Below are 21,442 nucleotides of genomic sequence, written 5' to 3'. Positions count from 1 at the left end.
AGCATTTCCGACCGTACATTTTCGGAACAGTTTTTGAAATAAGAACTGACCACAAACCTCTTGTTTGGCTAAGACAGAAAAATGATTTAAATAGAAGACTTCTTCATTGAAAACTGGCCTTGGAAGAATTCGAATTTGAAATTAAGTATAAAAAAGGTACTCTTAATGGAAATGCAGATGCATTATCCCGCATAACGGAAAACCCTGCTTTAACATCCGAATTAAATGCAAATACTGCCTCTAACAATACTGACACTATGACGCAACACTCAGCAGATACTAATGATGACGAATTCATCCCAGCAACTGAAAAACCACTAAATGAATTTAGAAATCAAATAATACTAGAAGAAAATAATAATGATTCTCGAGAAGCAATTACACTTTTCGGAAATTATCATAGAATAACAATAAAAACACCCCTTTTTGGACCAACTATGTTGATCAACATAATCAAAGAATATGCATCTTCCAAATGTGTTACTGGCATTTGTTGCAGCGAAAAAATCTGACAAAATTTACAAATTATCTACAAAAACTATTTCTCTCGCGCAAAATCGATCAAACTATTTTGGACAAAAACAATTTTAGAAGATGTAACTGATGAAATTGACCAGGATTTGATTATTGAACGACAACATAATGCAAACCATAGAGGAATTATTGAGACCAAGCTACATATTGCTAGAAAATATTATTTTCCAAACATGAAAACTAAAATTCCTATATTTATTAACATTTGCAAAATATGTCAAAAAGCTAAATATGAAAGACGCCCATATAAACAAAAATATCAAATTACTGCCACTCCTAAAAAACCTTTGGAAATCGTTCATATGGACATCTTTATAATTAGTGATAAACATTTTCTAACCCTTTGCGATAAGTTTTCAAGAATAACCATGGCGATTCCTTTACAATCAAGAAACGCTATACATATACTAAAAGCACTAACTCAATTCTTCGCTAACGTTGGAAGACCTTGTTTGCTTGTGATGGACCAAGAATGTTCGTTTAAATCCACCACAATCAAACAATTTCTTGAAGAAAATAATGTAGAATTCCATTATACAAGTGTTGGTCAATCCTCTTCAAATGGAACAATTGAAATTGTCCATAGAACAATAAGAGAATTGCACAACATAATCTCACTACGAGATTCTACAAAAAATCTATCAACTACTTCAAAAATTAATTTGGCAGTCTCAATTTACAATGATTCTATACACTCTCAAACAAACATATCCCCTAAAGAACTATTTTTCGGCTTCAAAAACGAAGATCCTATCCCTGAGGACCTTCAAGAAAGAATTAAACAAAAAGAGGAACTTTATAGAGTGTATGCCACAAAACAAAAAGAAAAAAAATCCAAATACATAGAAAAACTAAATAAAACACGAGAAGAACCACAACTATTCAAAGACAATGACACGATCTTCGAAAGGAAAAGAAATAATTTAAAACACGAGGAAAGGTATCGTGAAACGAAAGTTTTCGATAACCTAATTACAAATATTTTAGACCGAAATGGAAGAAAAATTCATAAATCAAAATTGAAAAGGAAACGAAAAACCTGACATACAATTTAATTTCTTTCTCATCCTTACGGAAATCACAGCTGAATACTATAAAAAACTAAAAATGAAATTTGGAATGATTCATTTCCTCATAATAGTTTTAACAAATCCAAAACTTATAACAGTAACAATTTATAGAGACTTACCTTAACTATATTCAGAATTTAGCCAATAATATTAGCCTAACCAACCATCTTAAGAACACCTTATAAAATCCTATAAGCTTATAAAAAAAAGAGGAAATATAAGACCTAGAAAACAAAAGACAGGCATAATAAATGCAGGAAATCGCAGATCAGAAAACACTTAGAACATTCAGAATTTGGAACATTCAGAAAACAAAACCATATCCAACATTAACGCTCAAGTTAGAATTAATTCCGAAATAGAAAAATCAGTGAAAAAAATTACACAAACTCTAAAAAAAAAAAATCGAAAATCAAATGAATAATCAGATAAAAGATCAGATCAGATCAAATGAATAATCGTAAAAACTGAAATAGAACAAGTAAATCTTATCCTGAACATTGATAACATTGTACAACTGTAGAAGACATAGAAGAATAGACGGATGTAAAATTTTTAACCAAGCATAAAAACACCATTTTCAATGTTAACGAGGAGTGCACGATTTGCAACAACCCACAACCGCTAAACGACAAGTGTATCTCAAATATCATCAGAAATCATCCATCTAAATGTACCACCACCACGAGCTCCGAGCATACGATAATACGAGAAACGAAACCAGGAGTCATTCTAATAGATACCACCCTTGGAGTGCCAGTCATTGATTCATGTTCAAACAGCCAAATAATAGCAGTACCCACACTAATTGAAAACGGCAATTGCACCGTAAAAATCTTAAATAGCTCATTTACTGCGCATATTGATGTGTTAGACCAAGAAGACTACTTCCTACCCTTAACTGGCAGCAAAACAGAAATAACTCTTAACAAGCCAAGTATACAAGATCTGCACACAATGCATATTAGTAACATACATCAACTCCATACAATAACACTCCGCTTACGCACGCATACAATTGCAGGAGGGATATTAATTGTTGTTCTAACAGACTTTCTTATAACTGCATTCTGCATCTACAAACACAAAACCAAACATGCAGAGAAGAAAATGTCTACCGAAGCTATTCACAACATCATCCCACTATATATATATATATATATATAAGTTATGACAACGGGTTATGATGTCGCTTCGGAGTACGTTGCCCGACTGCGATAGTTTTATGTAATTCAACATTTTTGGACTAACACTACTACTTATGGCTAGGCTTACACTAATACGCTTAATATACTATTATAATGTAATGTGTAAGTTGGTATTATCATTTCTAACACTGATACCAACAAATGTATTATACCGTTACACTAGTCATACCGTAACGTCTCCCTCCTTAAAGTCAAGCGTCCTCGCTGAACGTCGTTAATTTTCATATTTAATGTGTAAGCTATAACAAAGTTATTTCGTAAGCCTAGACTTAAGGATTTTTATGTTATAATTATCTACGAAAGTTAAGTCGTTGTTTTTACATACTTTCGACGATTTATATGGTTTCTTATCTTTAGTAATTCTTTGATTAACCTTAACGTAAACGTCTTGGCCTTCAGTTAACTCTGGAGGTTCTGTTAAATTTAGATTTTCTCTTTCAATTTTCTTGCTCTTCTTTGTTAAGTTAACTTTAACATTTGATTGTAGTTCTTTGAATCGTTGATAAATTTCTTCTGTGTTCGTAATACCTTCTACATTGAATACAATTTGTCTTGGTTTTGTTCCTGTGGCAGAGTGAATAGTATTGTTGTAAATATCCACCATGATATTAATTTTGTCATTAAAACCAAATTCATTGTAAGTAGAGTTGATAGTTCGGTATAGTTCTATTAAAGTAGAATGGAATCTTTCCACAATTCCGTTAGAATTACTACAACTGGCATGATGTACCTCTATGTTTAAATCTTGCAGGAATCCAATAAATTCAATAGAGATAAACGTTGGTTCCTGATCGCAAGCTATGACTTTAGGTCTACCAAAAATTCTTATATGTTCCGTTATCGCTTTCTTAAGGTCGACGATAGTTCTCGTTTCTAAAGGTATGACGTTCGCAAATTTGGAGAATGCATCAACGATTGTCAACATTTTTTTTCCTTTCATGAAGAAAATATCGATATGGATTTTTTCGTGTGGCTTCTCTATGCTGACGGTTTTCTTTACCAACTGAGGTGAGCTTCGATCGTACTTGCAACGTTTACAAATTGCACAGTTGTTGACTACGATTCTTACTTTTTTTAATGTTTGGAAAGAAATAGGATTCGAGTATTTGCGCTACATTTTCTTTAATCCCTCGGTGTGCACGTTGGTGAGTTTCCTTAATTATTTCGTCTTTATCTTCGACTTTTTTCACATCTGTTACCAACAAGGGGGAATAAACCAGTTTAAACATTTTATATTGAAAAAATATTTGCGATAGGTTTCTTGTACGGTTTGTATAACTGTCGTGGGACCGTGAATACAATTAGTTCCCTTTGTGTTAATTTTTTCTCGGAATATACTAACTATGTGTTTTTCTGAATACTCTGGCCTGCATATTGTAAATCTGTGATACGTTGGGAAAACTTCTTCATGTGATTCGTTTTCATCACCCATTTTTAAAACAATTTGCGTTTTAAACGTATTTGTTGGCCTTTCTGATGTTCGTATATAATGGTCGTCACTTGTATCTGCCGAGTGAACTGTATCGCTAGCCTTAATTTCGTTTTTGCTCACGTCGATTTCATTGGGTTTAATTCAAGATAGAGCATCTGCCACGATATTCTCTTTTCCAGGCTTGTAAACTATTTCAAAATCGAATTCTGTTAGTACCAATTTCCATCTTATTATTTTCTGATTCGCACTTGTCATAGAATATATAAGAGGTTGGTGATCTGTTATTAAAGTAAATTTTCTTCCGTATAGATACGGTCGAAAATATTTCACGGCCCAAACTATAGCCAACAGTTCTTTTTCTGTTGTGCAGTAATTCTCTTCCGTTTTATTTAAAGTCCTGGATGCATAGGCAATAGGTCGATCTTTTTCTATAGTTCCTTGGGACAATATAGCGCCAACGGCAAAATCGCTAGCATCTGTTGTCAGAATAAAAGTTTTCTGGAAATCAGGGTAAACTAAAATCGGATCCATGGCCAACAGAGACTTGCATTTTTCAAAACATTTTGCTTTATCGGGTGTGAAAATGAATTCGTTATCTTTACGAAGTAATACAGTCACTGGTTTAATGAGCTTGGCAAAGTCTTGAACAAACCTCCTGTAATAACCAATCGTCCCAAGGAATTGTTTCAATTCTTTAGGATTTTTGGGTATCGGACAATTTTTATGACCTCGATTTTGTCCGTATTAGGTTTAACACCTTCATTCGTGACCGTGTGGCCCAGAAATTGAACTTCCTTTCTGAAGAAATGGCATTTTTCAATTTGTATTTTTAATCTTGCATCTTTTAATTTTTGTAAGATGTTTCGAATGTCTTGTACATGTTCTTGAAAAGAGCTTGAAAATATAATTATATCGTTCATGTAGACGAGGCAACACGACCCTATGTGTTCTCTTAGAACTGTATCCATGACTCTTTGAAAAGTAGAGGGTGCATTTTTGAGGCCAAAAGGCATCCTTGTAAACTCGTATTTTCTTGAACTAACAGCAAATGCTGTTTTTTCTATGTCATCCTCTTCTAACTGTAATTGGTGAAAGCCTGCTACAAGATCGATTGTAGAAAAATAGGAAGCTCTACCTAATCTGTCCAAGATTTCAGTAATGTGCGGTATGGGGTATTTATCTGAAATTGTTTTTTCGTTCAGTTTCCGGTAATCAATTACTAAACGATACTTTTTCAATCCTGTTGAATCTTCTTTCTTTGGTACGATCCAAACCGGAGTAGTGTATGGAGATATGGATTCACGAATTATACCATCTCGAAGCATTCTTTTTACTTGATCTTGTACCTCGGTTTCAAATACCTTAGGATATATTTATATATATATATATATATATATATATATATATATATATATATATATATATATATATATATATATATATATATAGGATGTGGTTTGAATAGAAACGTTACCGACTGTTCTAATTTTATGCTTGATTTTATGTGTAAATGATAACTTATCCTCATCGAAATACAAAACTTCTGGTATTTCTTTTAATAAATTTCTAATTGCCTTTAGTTCGAATTGGGTGAGATAATCGTCGTTAAGTTCGAAGCTCTTGGAATGTTCTATTTTAGGTCCTTCATCTTCGAGAAATTTGGTATCGACGATTTCAATTTCGTTTAAGTTAATCTCAATATTCTTGCCAATATTATTTTTTAGGGCTATAACTGCTCTTACTAATTGATCATACATAGAAGATCCTGCGTAATTTTTAAACAATTCCAACGCAGTTTCGGTATCCTCGATCCATGCCTGCGTTTCACTTTTGTTTCCGTCAAAGTTCGGCAGATTACGAATTGGATCAGGCGTTCTATATGACAAAAAAGGGTAACCTGTCCTAACTTTCATCCTTTTTATATCTTCTAGCAGGTCGTTGTGTGAGTTTGTTAGCTCACGAATGTGAACAAGCAATTCTTCTGGTGTGAAATTTTGTTTCATCTTTCACTATCGCAACTCACTATACTCACGCACAATTAAAACCGGATTGCGTTGCTTTCTCTCAGCGTATGTGCGTGGTGCTTGAAGTTTTTTGTTCTCACTGTCGGTCAATATTCTTCCTTCCTTCGACGTTATCGTGACGTGCTTGGGGCGTTAGCTGGAACAGTTGCTTCTCTCCGCAAATCGACTGATATTCGCTTAGTGACGGTTCGTACCGGGATGAGATGGCTTACACTTATTACCAGCAATTCGACTTTCGGCTGCGCCAGTTATGACAACGGGTGATGCTGTCGCTTCGGAGTACGTTGCTCGACTGCGATAGTCTTATATAATTCAACATTTTTGGACTAACACTACTACTTATGGCTAGACTTACACTAATACGCTTAATATACTATTATAATGTAATGTGTAAGTTGGTATTATCATTTCTAACACTGATACCAACAAATGTATTATACCGTTACACTAGTCATACCGTAACTTATATATATATATATATATATATATATATATATATATATATATATATATATATATATATATATATATATATATATATACTATATATATATATAGATATAGATATAGATAGATATTCAGCTTATATAGATATATAATATATATTTTATATATATATATATATATATATATATATATAAAACGGACCTGATTTTCACCATCGCTGTTTTCTCCCAGCTCACTCCGGATCGCCACACGCACTGCATGATGTCGCGGTTGTCGCGACGGCGCCCATCATCATGATGCATGTGATCCGCTTCCACAATGTACTCTTTTTTGTCATTTTTTTTTTCACGGAATGTTTTCGCTGCTTGTTCCGTACACTTTTATCTGTCGAATGACGTATTGCTTGTTTTCCTATGCCAACTCGATCACGAGCTATACACAAAAATGTAACTGTCAAAATTATCCCGAACGCCCTGTATATATATTTATATACCTATATTAAATTATGAGTCGTGGATTGGAATTCGTTACGTGTTTTCGTCACAAAGGTCCCGAAATAAAATAGAACGATCCTCTTTCTGCAGGTCGCTGGCGGTCTTCTACATTATCATGATAGGATAAATACGCTGAAGGCGGTTTATCGGTGTTGTTTAGGATTGTGGGTTTCATCCAATAATTCCTTCGGGGGAAGAAAAAGGTCGTCCTTGTCCGTAATTGTATTCGTCTGTAGAATGAAGGACTCTCTTAGTAGAGAGTAGCGATTGCATTTGTGTTTCCGTTAGATAGTGGTTATACGTTTTGCGCACTTAAATCCTAGCTACTAACAAAAAATCACGCATAACCTATTCTTAAAACTAAAGACCGATGTGTGACCAACTTAATTTACAGTGATCTATTTACTATCTCTGCCAATTAGCCCAAAAAGAGGAAAAGGGGAAAAATATTGAGAAATAACCATAATGACTTTAATTTGATTGATTGCAGTTTTTTTTCTTATTCGCTTTAGCTTACTCTTATTTCAGTTTACGTTTCTGCCGATTTTTATAGTTTTAATATTATTTTAAAGACAGGTTTTCATATGGAATCGTGGGTCTAACTTTTTTCTAACTCCTTTTTTATACAAAACACCATTTCCTTTCTGTATTGTAGGAGGTTCTTCTTTCTTTTCGTTATTATTTTCCATTGTCTTTTTTGCTTTTTCTAGATTGCATATTACCTTATCAAATATCTCTTTTGCTTGAGTCATAATTATCCTAGGGTCTAATGTGTTGGTTTGATGAAACACAATTTCGTTAGGTGTGAAATTTGTTGCCGAATGTACACTATTGTTGTACAAAGATACAGTAAGCTGAATAATATCGGCTGTATTGAGTGATGTAAATTTTTGCTTATTTGTGTTGAAAATTTCGATAATTGTACTGTGCGTTTTCTCTACCTGGCCGTTGTATTCCGAGCTAGAGGCAAATTCTAATTCGATTTCAAGACTGTCTAAGAATCCTCGTAGCTGAATGCTTCTGAATGAACATTCGTGGTCGCATACTATCTTTCGTGGGGTTCCGAAGGTAGAGATATAACGTGTAAGGCCAGATTGTATGTCTATCGTATTTCTTGATTCAATCTTGATTCAATCTTGATGAGCTGCAAATGTTTAGAGAATGCACACACAAACGATAAGAAATAGTTCTTGTCTATGCCAAAAATATCCATGTGGATTCTTTCTAACGGAGCTTTTGTTATTGGTCTGGGCAAAAAATTTATATTATATGGCCGGCGTTAGTATTTGTGTTGGGCACATATTTAACAGGAATTAATATTTTCGTATGTGCTGAACCATTTTAGGAAAATAATACGATCTTTTCAGTTGCTGCTCGATGTGTTGGATGCCTCTATGCGCACGATTATGAGCTTGCTGTACGATTTCGTATTTATCGTCGTCTAACACGACGTCCTCGGCAAGATTCGGAGCTATTACTAAATGAGAAAGTACATCTGCAGAATAGGTTCTACTTGCTTCTTGGATCAGTTGTAACAGGCTTTCAGGGGCGTATATTGCGCTTTGTTTTCCATCGTAGAATTTCCTCCGATACGATTCAATCTCCTCGGAATTAAATGAATTTGGTGTCTGCGAAAAGGTTATTCTTCGTAAATTTGTTCTTGTTCTGCTAGTTTGAAGAATTTTTGGTTTCTATAAGTATTCACTGCTCTTTCGGTAAAGTGTACAAAGAAGTCTTCTGAAGTCTCTGTGAAATGGCGTGTGTGCGTATCATATATTATTATATAAAATAATATATATGTGTGTGTATATATTTGTTCGTATTATATATATATATATATATATATATATATATATATATATATATATATATATATATATATATATATATATATATATATATATATATATATATATATATATATATATATATATATATATATAACCTTGCCCAACTGAATTGTTAGGCCGCGGGGCCACGGGGCTTTCTCAAGCTGAGAAAACATTCTCAAGCACTCATTTAAGTTTCTCAAGCACTCCAATCTTGTTCTCAGACGCGAGCCCGTGGCCGTCGTCAGTTTTTCTCACTTTGAGAAACTGATAAAGTCACTCATGCTTTATTTGGAGCTTTAAATAGAAAATATATTTTTGATCGCATTTTTTTTATTTTTTTTTTCAATCATAAACATTGAATACATTTTCCAAAGTGATTACCGAAAAACAAATAGCACAATTGCTCATATTTCAGTTAGCCGATAGCTGCATCGTCAACTTTCTCAAAGATTCTCAAAGATTCTCAAAACCGATTTTGTTCCGATTCAACAAACGCTGAGAACGAGGATTTCTCAAAAGCACTCATGAGTGCTTGAGAAAATGAGTGTTGAGAATCCCCATGGCCCCGCGGCCTTACAAATGTCCATTGGAAAACACAGCCGAGCTCCTCACATTACCTCTCGGCCGCGGGGCCATGGGGATTCTCAACGCTCATTTTCTCAAGCACTCATGAGTGCTTTTGAGAAATTCTCATTCTCAGCGTTTGTCGAATAGGAACAAAATCGGTTTTGAGAACCTTTGAGAATCTTTGAGAAAGTGGACGATGCAGCGATCGGCTAACTGAAATATAAGCAATTGTGCTATTTATTTTTCGATATTCACTTTGAAAAAGGTATTCAATATTTATAATTGAAAAAGTTAAAAAAAAACATGCGATCAAAATATATTTTCTATTTAAAGCTCCAAATAAAGCTAAGCCACTCAAGCTCAAGCTTCAGTTTCTCAGAGTGAGAAAAATTGAAGACGGCCACGAGCTCACGTCTGAGAACAAGATTTGAGTGCTTGAGAAACTTAAATGAGTGCTTGAGAATGTTTTCTCAGTTTGAGAATGCTCCGTGGCCCCGCGGCCTTCTATTCCGACCGTTGGCGAATAAACTATATCAGTCTCTCAGGGTGAGAAAAAACTGACGACGGCCACGGGCTTGAGTCTGAGAACAATGCTCCGTGGCCCCGCGGCCTTCTATTCCGACCGTTGGCGAATAAACTATATCAGTCTCTCAGGGTGAGAAAAAACTGACGACGGCCACGGGCTTGAGTCTGAGAACAAGTTTTGAGTGCTTGAGAAACTTAAATGAGTGCTTGAGAACGTTTTCTCAGCTTGAGAAAGCCCCGTGGCCGCGCGGCCTAACAGTGCTAGTGAGTGTATTAGGCTGCGGGGCCATGGGGATTCTCAGCGCTCATTTTCTCAAGCACTCATGAGTGCTTTTGAGAAATCCTCGTTCTCAGCGTTTGTCGAATAGGAACAAAATCGGTTTTGACAATCTTTGAGAATCTTTGAGAAAGTTGACGATGCAGCGATCGGATAACTGAAATATAAGCAATTGTGCTATTTGTTTTTCGATAATCTCTTTGGAAAATGTATTCAATATTTATAATTGAAAAAGTTAAAAAAAATGCGATCAAAAACATATTTTCTATTTAAAGCTCCAAATAAAACTTGAGTGGCTTTATCAGTTTCTCAGAGTGAGAAAAATTGACGACGGCCACGAGCTCGCGTCTGAGAACAAGTTTTGAGTGCTTGAGAAACTTAAATGAGTGCTTGAGAATGTTTTCTCAGCTTGAGAAAGCCCCGTGGCCCCGCGGCTTTACAATCTCACGCAGATTGCCCGAAAACATAGCCACTTCTAGATAGAGCTATAATTTCATCTCCGAACGAAAACAAAGTGCGGACGACTTGTGACAACGCCGTTTCTAATTCAACGACAGAACCTTCCTTCCTTCTCTCCTTTTATCCAGAAGCGGATTGAGGTTAGGGTACTACACGTGTTCTCAAACACGCACGCATAGGTAAGCGAACTTGTAGTATTAATCTTTTGTTTGTCTAAGAGTGACAGAGATTAAAAACATTTGCTACTGTGCAGCGAATAAATACTACCTGATAGGTTTATTCGCATTCTTTATCAGGTTGCTAAATAGGCGCTTGATCTTGGAAACAAAAAAAAACGCAGAGAGTGTAGTTTCACGCTCGATTTTTTTTTTTCATGTGGAGAAACAATTCCACTGTGTGTTCAGAATCTGATACAGATTCATCATCGAACGATTCGGGAAGCCTTTCACATATACTGATAACAGTTGAGCTTCCATTTGCTAGCCTAGCAGCAGTTAACGAAAAAAAATACCATGGATCAAATTCTGGAGCAACTAGAACAAATGAATCGTTTAATGCAAACTCTCGTTGCAACACAGAAAGAGCAGGAGCAAAGGCTTTCTGCATTAACGGTTAACAATGCAACTAGTTCAAATAACCATACAATCGCTCAAAATTCTAGTTCCGAAATAAGCATTGAATCGTTTTACAAAATCCCAGACCCTATTAAAGGCATACCTGTGTATGAAGGTAATAAGAAGCAGTTATTTTCTTGGCTTAAAACAGCGGAGAATGCACTCAACATTTTGAAAGACAAAGTGCATCCTTCAATCTTCAGTATGTATGAAGCATCCGTGATTAATAAAATTCAAGGTCGTGCAAAAGATATTATTTACCTTGAAGGTAGCCCTAACGACTTTAATGAGGTATAAGATGTGCTTATAAACGGTCTTTCTGATAAGCATGATCTATCAACTCATATAAGTCATTTGAGGCAAAATAAAATGAATCACAACTCAACTATTAAAAATTATTACCTTCAAACAAAAGAGGCAATACAAAGCATAAAAATGATAGCCAAGCAAAATGAAAAATATAAAAACAGTTGGGTGGCGATAAAAAGTTTCATAGACGAAACAAGCTTAGCAGCTTTTATCGCTGGTCTCTCTCACCCCTATTTTGGGTATATGCAAGCAGCAAGACTAGAAAGTTTAGAAGATGCGTATTCATTTTTATTTAAATTTAAATCTCACGAATCAACTGCAATTAACATGAATACAGGAAAAGTTACAGAAAATAACAAATTTTTCGGAAAATCTTCTCATGATCTATATCCCTCGAATTCGAAAACGACTCGACGGGAGACAAATAATTCAGTTTGATCCGGTGTACGAAAAATACAAATAAAACTAACCACATGAAAACAAATTTCCCCGTCCCCATGGAAACCGAATCCACAAGGACAAGATTAACGTTAATTAAAAAAGTTGCGAATTCGAATGAAACGTGCAAGCAAGACGATCATAATAATTGTGAACAAGATGAAGACATACTTGACATAAAATTTTTGCGAAGCATTACAAATAAAAACAAAGACATAGACTTTTCACCGTATATTTTAGTTATACATCCTTATTCTATGAAACAAGTTAATGTACTTGTAGATACCGGCGCTAACAAAAACATATTAAAGAGCGGAATTATTCCTCTAATTCAACCTACTTACACTATTGTGAAAAACATCAGTGGCTCACATGATGTTACACAAAAAGGAATAATTAATTTACTAGGAGGCAATCTTCCGGAACAACTATTTTACGAAATGGATTTCCATGCTTTTTTTGACGGCCTAATTGGATCCGAGTATTTAGCAATGTGTGAAGGCACTGTCGATTATAAAAATGAAGTTATTCACCTGTTGGATAAAACTTTCCCTTTTCATAAATATTTTCCTACCAAAAAATATTATCATCACATAGTTTCAATTGAAACTCAACAAAATGGCGATTGATTTGTGCCATACCATCAAACACTATGTAAAAATATTGTAATAAAACCAGGACTGTATAAATCGGATGGATATAAATCAACTATTAACATTTTAAGTCAATCTCAAATTGCACCAAACATAAAGAAAACTTTTGATTTGAAAGTTAATAATTTCGAAACCATAAGTCCGATCCCGCTAAGTTCTCTTAAAAAAATCCCAGTTGAAAAGCTAATTTGTACCAAACATTTAACTCCATATGAAAAAGATGCTTTACTAAATATTATTTTAGGAAATCAAAAAGTACTGCTAAAGCGGCATGAGACACTTTCATCAACTAATGCAGTCAAATATTAAATAATAACAACGGATAACGAGCCAACTTATACAAAAACATACCGTTTTCCTAACCATTATAAAAAAGATGTCGAAGAACAAATTAAAGAATTGCTCGATAATGGTATAATTGTTCCTTCTAACAGTCCTTATTCATCTTCTATTTGGGTAGTCCCAAAAAAATCGGACTCATCTCACGTTAGGAAAGTAAGGGTTGTGATAGATTTTCGTAAACTTAACGAAAAAACTATCAATGACAAATTCCCTATTCCTCAAATAGAGTAAATTTTGGATAGTTTGGGAAAATCTACTTACTTTTCAGCCCTGGACCTCAAAACTGGTATTCATCAGATAGAAATGGAAACTTCCCACCGTGAAAAAACGGCCTTCTCCACATTCCAGGGACATTTCGAATTTACGAGAATGCCGTTTGGGTTAAAAAATGCCCAAGCAACTTTCCAGCGTGCTATGAATCATGTGTTAACTGGATACGGATTGGTTCGATTTGCTTTGTCTACCTAGACGACATTGTCATTATTGGATGTAATTTAGAATCACATTTGTAGAACTTAAACAAGGTTTTGAAAAGATTATCCATATTTAATTTAGAAATCCAAATCGACAAGTGTGAATTTCTAAAGAAAGAATCTGAATTTCTAGGTCATCTAATAACACAACATGGTATAAAACCCAATCCCGACAAAATTCAAAAAATTATTCAATGGAAGTTGCCATCTAATCCGAAAGAAATCAAACAGTTTCTTGGGCTTGCAGGCTATTACCGTAGATTTGTGAGGGATTATGCCAAAATACCAAGGCTTATTTCGAAATATTTAAAACAAGGAGCTATTTTCTCAAATGAAGATATCGAATTTAGAAAATCCTTCACAGAACTGAAACAAATTATTGCTTCAGATCAAATACTAGCGTATCCTATATTTGAGCTGCCCTTTATTTTAACAACAAATACTAGTAATCATGCTTTAGGAGCGGTTCTATCTCAAATTCAGGATAGTTTTGAAAGGCCGATAGCGTTTGCAAGTAGGACTCTAAATAAAACAGAGATGAATTATCCTGCTACTGAAAAAGAAGCATTAGCAATCATTAGGGCAGTAAAAAAGTTTAAACCCTACTTGTACGGGCAAAAATTTACCTTGATTACTGATCATAAGCCGCTTACTTTTATAAAAACTTCATTTAAGAATTCAAAAATACTCAATTGGCGATTAGAATTGGAGAACTTTGATTACGAAGTGAAATACAAAGAAGGAAAGACCAATGTGGTAGCGGATGCTTTAAACAGGAGGCCTGAAACATTACCAGATATTAATATTTCTTCTATTTCATCAATATTTTCTAATGACACAAGTGATTGTTCAAGTTATGGAACAACAATTCATTCGGCTGATAAATCGAACGATTATTATATTCATTACACGACGAGACCTGCAAATTTCTTCAGAAACCAACTCGTATTTAAAATGGGTTCCACAAACTCAATAATTCAAATATTACCGTTCAATAATTTTCGCTGAACAGAAATAACACGTAACAATTTTGACTCAGATAGTATTATAACCCAATTTATAACCCAGTTTCATAATGGAAAACAAACAGCGATTTTTGCACCAGAAGAAATTATGCACACTTTACCAGAGACTTTGAGTAATTATCAGTTTAGTAAAGGTCATTTCGTAATTACAACTAACATAGTAGAAGATGTTCTAGATCCAGACAGGCAAAAAATTTTCGTAACATCCGAGCATGATAGGGCACATAGAGGTATAAGTGAAGTAGAACACCAATTACGAAGATCATATTTACTGATTTATAATACTGTACATTCAGCGACAGGATTTACACCAAATGAATTGCTATTTAACAATTCAGATAGCCGTAAATTGCAAGAGATATTAGGGAATGGGGAAACATTATTCTCTGCGGCACAAACAAATATGTAAAAAGCAGGCAATCAGCAAACCAAACGAAATAATGTAAAATGTGACCCTCCTCCTCTTGAAGAAAATCATGTGGTGTATATGGCCGCGAGGCCCTGGGGCTTTCTCAAGCTGAGAAAACATTCTCAAGCACTCATTTAAGTTTCTCAAGCACTCAAATCTTGTTCTCAGACGCGAGCCCGTGGCCGTCGTCAATTTTTCTCACTTTGAGAAACTGATAAAGTCACTCATGCTTTATTTGGAGCTTTGAATAGAAAATATATTTTTGATCGCATTTTTTTATTTTTTTTTTCAATTATAAACATTGAATACATTTTCCAAAGTGATTGCCGAAAAACAAATAGCACAATTGCTCATATTTCAGTTAGCCGATCGCTGCATCGTCAACTTTCTCAAAGATTCTCAAAGATTGTCAAAACCGATTTTGTTCCTATTCGACAAACGCTGAGAACGAGGATTTCTCAAAAGCACTCATGAGTGCTTAAGAAAATGAGCGTTGAGAATCCCCATGGCCCCGCGGCCTATCAGTCTCTCAGGGTGAGATAAACTGACGACGGCCACGGGCTTGAGTCTGAGAACAAGTTTTGAGTGCTTGAGAAACTTAAATGAGTGCTTGAGAACGTTTTCTCAGCTTGAGAAAGCCCCGTGGCCCCGCGGCCTTATACGATACGGGCTATTAAACATACGAAGATTTTTTTTGGCTCATCAACCATTGTTGGTTAAGGCCTATCTGTACCACTAGTGGGTTTGGCCTTCAGTGACTTATTGGTTACCAATTGCAGGATAGTCAGCTCTACGTATCAAGGCACGATTCATTTCGGGCTTGAATCCATGGGGGGCATGTTGTTCAGTCGTACGAGTTGACGACTGTATCATGAGACCTGTTCAAACAGACAATTATTAAATATTATAATACACAAGCAACGTATTAAACTATAAATAATTCAAAATCATACAATAACGATAAAAGGTCCAAATAAAAAAAAACTAATAAGAAACAGGAAAACTGCAGAAAACTGAGGACGGCTTCATCTCGCCCGGGAGGAATCATGGATATCTCATCTATATGAGTAACCGCATGAGCATAGTAGCGATCGTCACTCTTTTTCGCTCTCACTTTTCGCTGACTCAGATGTACAGAATAGGTAAGCATATCAGATGATGGAGTAGTCGGACTAAAATTTTCCTGCCAAACCCCCATCGTCCAAACTTATGAAATTATGAAATTATACGCGTACTTGTCTCGAAACTCATCTAAACTAATAAATATATATATATATATATATATATATATATATATATATATATATATATATATATATATATATATATATATATTGCGATTCATTCTCATGGATTGCGATCCATAGCAACCGGAAAACGATTCAGAGGAAAGTGAGAACAGGTGTATATATATATATATATATATATATATATATATATATATATATATATATATATATATATATATATATATATATATATATATATATATATATATATATATATATATATATATATATATATATATATATATATACATATATATATATATATATATATATATAATAATAAAATCTATATATATAAATGAAAAAACGTGTGGTTAAAATACATGTATTTAGTAGTTAAACCGTAGAACATAACCGTAGCTTTAACCTGACATAAAGCTGTTCGTCAAAAAACAGTCTCTGTTCGAGTCAAGTAATGAAAATAACAAATCGAGTTCTCTAACATGGATCATGATAGAAAATGAGCATTTTTGATACATTCTCTCAAATACTTGAGTCACATAATTGGCCCTAAAATCGAAAATCAGCATTTTTGATATATTGTTTCTCGATTGTACACTCGAGTCACATAATGGGCCCTGTAGTGTTGTTTTCGTTTAGGTATTATTAAGTAAAGAATGTATAAAATACTAAAATGACGACATTACTATTATAGGAATACGCCTGTCCGATGTACATATGGTATTTTAATTAGAAACTAATTCAAAAACATCTATGTATTAAGCAATCCTACGATATCTGGAACTATGTTGATACATTGCACACAGTATTTTTTATTTTTCTGCTTAGCAGAATGACTTCTACTTTGTTTCTTCAATTTTGCGTAACGTTCTACGTGGACATACCGGCCTTAACAAGCTTTCGAGACTTAATTCATTACCATGCAGTCGGATAGTCAGTCCTTGCTACGGAGGGACGGTCCGTTCTAGGCTTGAACTCTTGACGGGCATATTATTAAGTTGTTCAAGCGGACGACTGTTCCATGAGACCGCCCCCTACTTCTACTTTACCAGATAAGAGAAAATGTACTAGAAATGCTATTTGTTTGTGATTTGGTTTTTCATTATGTGGAATAAAAAATATTTAAAACCTATCACATATGACACAACTTCATACGGTTTATGAGTTGATTTATTGAACGGCGTAGGGTTACTGATATGTAGAATATAATAAATTGATATGTTGGCGCGAGGTTGATAGAAGAAGCAATGGGTTCGACCGAAACCATTTTTGTTGAAATTCACTTGGGTGTTGCTGTTATGGGTGTTTACACTTGGTTTTCTGAAAGCACTTTTCAAAGTTTGATGGCGTTTCGCATACCACCGACAAAAATTATTATAATGAAAAACCACAATTCTCATAAGACAAAGAATCATTGGAATGCTTAAAACACGCACTATTATCGTTATTAAATGTATGATCCTTACCGTATGATTTGAATGCGGCTCACGACTGAAGTGCAGTGAAAGATACCGTTTTTTACTTTTCTATTTCCTAGCGTAAACTTTTTCTACTGAAGCTTATGGTAAATTTAAGATCCTATATTATAAAATATATGATCCTTACCGTTTGATTTGAATCCGGCTAACGACTGAAGTACAGTGAAAGAAACCGTTTTGTACTTTTCTATTTCCTAGCGTAAACTTTTTTCACTGAAGCTTATGGTAAATATAATACAGACACTATTAATTAATTAAAGGAAGCTCGTTCGGAAACGGTTAATCTTCTTTTGTCATTAACATAAAATTTGTATTATCTGTTAATTAACCGCACACACACTTCACAAACCAAACACTAACAAACACAAAACAAAGATGCAAACACCATTTTCTTTTAGTAGTTTTAACAGATGCTGACAAAGCACTATGTATTAGATGTATGTATATATATATATATATATATATATATATATATATATATAGATAGATAAATATATATATATATATATATATATATATATATATATATATATATATATATATATATATATATATATATATATATATATATATATATATATATATATATATGTATATATATATATATATATATATATATATATATATATATATATATATATATATATATATATATATATATATATATATATATATATATATATATACATATGTTAACATACATTCCATGGTTGTACACACACACACCGACACACTCTCACACTATATATATATATAGTGTGATATATATATATATATATTTTATATATATATATTTTTTTTTTAACGCACAAGGTACAGCTTCCTTCCAGAGCTCAAATTTTACACTAGCATTACACTAGCACACGTACACTAGCATTACACTGAACCACTATCTTAATGAGTGCTGTTGTGACGATATGCCGAAGTACAAATAAGGTCGTGTCGGCACTGTTCCATTCACTCTACTTGCGTGCTTCTCCAACCTGTAACATATTCAGACTGTTCTACTCTATCACAAGACCTGGACCACGTTTGCCGTTGTTTAATGTGTGAATCGGAAATCCTTCGTGTCAAACCAAACCGAAGCAAGGCAGTTATATTTCTGCCTTCACTCACAGCTGATGGTGCAGACGGCACCCCAATAACCACACCGTGTGTAGATGCGAAGAAACCCGCAGGTGGAAAAGTTTGTTTCAAAAATGTAAAAAATAGCTAGGCACACATACACATTTCACATTAACATACACACTACGTGACACCGAAATGTTTTATGTTAGTCGTATTTTATCCACCCGACAGATCTCATGTACATTAAACAACAAGCTAATAGCATGACACGGAAGAGAGAGCATTCGGATTGACCTCGTGTGTTGTTTCTATTTAAACGGGATTCATTAATGAAATCTTCCTGAAAATCCTGGACGAGAATGACTGGCTTTCTAGATCCATTCCTCTATTAAGGCGGAGCAAGTGTTAGGTTGGCAGCCCATCCCAACTCTAAAAAAAGTTGATCAGCTAGTTGTTTCGCGATCTTGATAACTTGCTGAAATTATAACTAAAAAAATTACTTGTTGATATTGAACGTAAACTGGATTCCAGTCCTAATGCGCGTAAAAACAAATTTTCTTGTTAAGGGATGTACTCGCGTTGTATGTATCAGATCCAAAACTATTTGTGCAAACTCTCTCTCTCTCTCTCTCTCTCTCTCTCTCTCTCTCTCTCTCTCTCTCTCTCACCCCCTCTCTCCCTCCCCCCTTCTCTCTCTCTCACTCCGTCTCTCCCTCCCCCTCTCTCTCTCTCTCTCTCTCTCTCTCTCTCTCTCTCTCTCTCTCTCTCTCCCTCTCTCTCTCTCTCTCTCGCTCTCTCTCTCTGTAACAAAAACAAGAGAACACACACACACACACACACACACACACACACACACACACACACACACACACACACACACACACACACACACACACACACACACACACACACACACACACACACACACACACACACACACACACACACACACACACACACACACACACACACACACACACATACACACACACACGCACACACACACACACACACACACACACACACACACACACACACACACACACACACACACACACACAAAAGCGCGCGCGCACACATACACACACAAACACACACATACAAAAGCGCGCACACATACACACACATACACACACATACACATACACATACACACACACACACACATACACACACACAAGCGCGCACACACTCACAAGCGCGCGCACACACAGTTTGTGTGTGTGTGTGTGAGAGAGAGAGAGAGAGAGAGGGAGAGAGAGAGAGCATGAACACACCCGGTCAGTAAGCAATAACAAAACGGTGGAATGTGGAATAACTGCCACGACCAGCCTTAACACAACTTACAAAAAAAACCCAAGCGGTTCTGACAATCTCATTTTCCTCCATATTTTTATTAATTGTCGAATGCGAAGGTCGCTTTAATTTATATTTCAAGAATCTCAATTAAGTAAGTTACAAATATGTGTTAGATACGTGCTACACTAAGTAGCACAGCACTTACATATTTTAAGATTTTGTGTTATGATACGCGGCCGTTATGCGGGATTATGCTGTTTTTAAAACTATTCTGATTTTCAACGCTACCCACTCATACACGTTTGTTTTTCTATTTCATGTATCTCGCCCTCACTCTTTTTATTTGTTTCGGGCTCCTCCTGTCTGTAAAATTTCTGCGACTCCGGGTTTCTCCCATCTCATTAGTTCAATTTAATGTATCTTTTTTGAACGCATCCACTGCTTGTCTCCTTGTCAAGCCAACTGTAACAACAATACTCATTTGCACTCTTCTTTCATTTATGCATGATACATATCCGTGGTCTTGCTCTACCCTTTTCGACACTCTAACGCACGACACGGGTATTGCCGACGGAGAGTTCGTCGTGTCCCAAGTTATAGGCTACCAACTCTATCTCGCTTATTACATTCAGATAAACAGTCACTTTCTCGCTTTTGCTCTTTATATTTGCTTGCACATTACCTACATCTATAGTGCCTCATTGGCGTAGAACAATTGACCTAGGTGGCATGACACAACCGAGTAAAACAACCAACCAATCTTTTCGACCAAAAAGAAGAACCAAAATGTGTAAACAACAGACGAATTCTTAACAACATCGTCCAGCAGGTTTTTGGCATGGGAAACGATACCGGAAACGATATCGTTTTGGTATAAAACGATACTTTTATGAAATATAAAATTTCTTCATACAATGCCAAACAAAATTTTGGGGTGGCTAAACTGTTATACTACACCTACTGGATGAATGCCCAGGCTCGTACAAGATCGAACAGAACCAATTTACTACAGCACTGAAGTAGAGAAACTATTCAGCTAAATTTACGCAATAATAAATAGCGCAGGGAAGAGTACTTATCGTCTATACCGATCATCAAGGAAACTTTTTATGGAACAACTTTTACAGATAAAGTTTTTTAAAATTAAATATAACAACAAGCACCATATTTCCTATGTATTCCATATTATAATTAAAACAGACATATTTTTCGTAA

General features: G+C 34.9%; 1 protein-coding gene across 7 annotated transcripts in view; it reads right to left on the bottom strand.

The window, feature by feature from the left end:
- Positions 1-19,357, bottom strand: part of LOC133391686 (protein lozenge-like) — a 337,731-nt gene extending 318,374 nt beyond the window's left edge. For 2 of the 7 annotated variants that reach the window (XM_061647380.1, XM_061647400.1), the window contains exons 1-2: positions 18,730-19,290; positions 17,988-18,284 (exon numbers count right to left, since the gene is read on the bottom strand). The gene's annotated coding sequence lies outside the window, so the exon portion shown is untranslated. The other 5 variants (XM_061647406.1, XM_061647384.1, XM_061647356.1 and 2 more) reach the window with 5 other exon arrangements.
- Positions 19,358-21,442: the final 2,085 nt, after the last annotated feature.

The sequence above is a fragment of the Anopheles gambiae genome, chromosome X, assembly GCF_943734735.2.
Source record: "Anopheles gambiae chromosome X, idAnoGambNW_F1_1, whole genome shotgun sequence".
In the NCBI taxonomy this organism is placed as follows: domain Eukaryota; kingdom Metazoa; phylum Arthropoda; class Insecta; order Diptera; family Culicidae; genus Anopheles; species Anopheles gambiae.
Note: the sequence above shows the minus strand (reverse complement) of the source record. Positions and strands in the feature narration are given on the sequence as shown.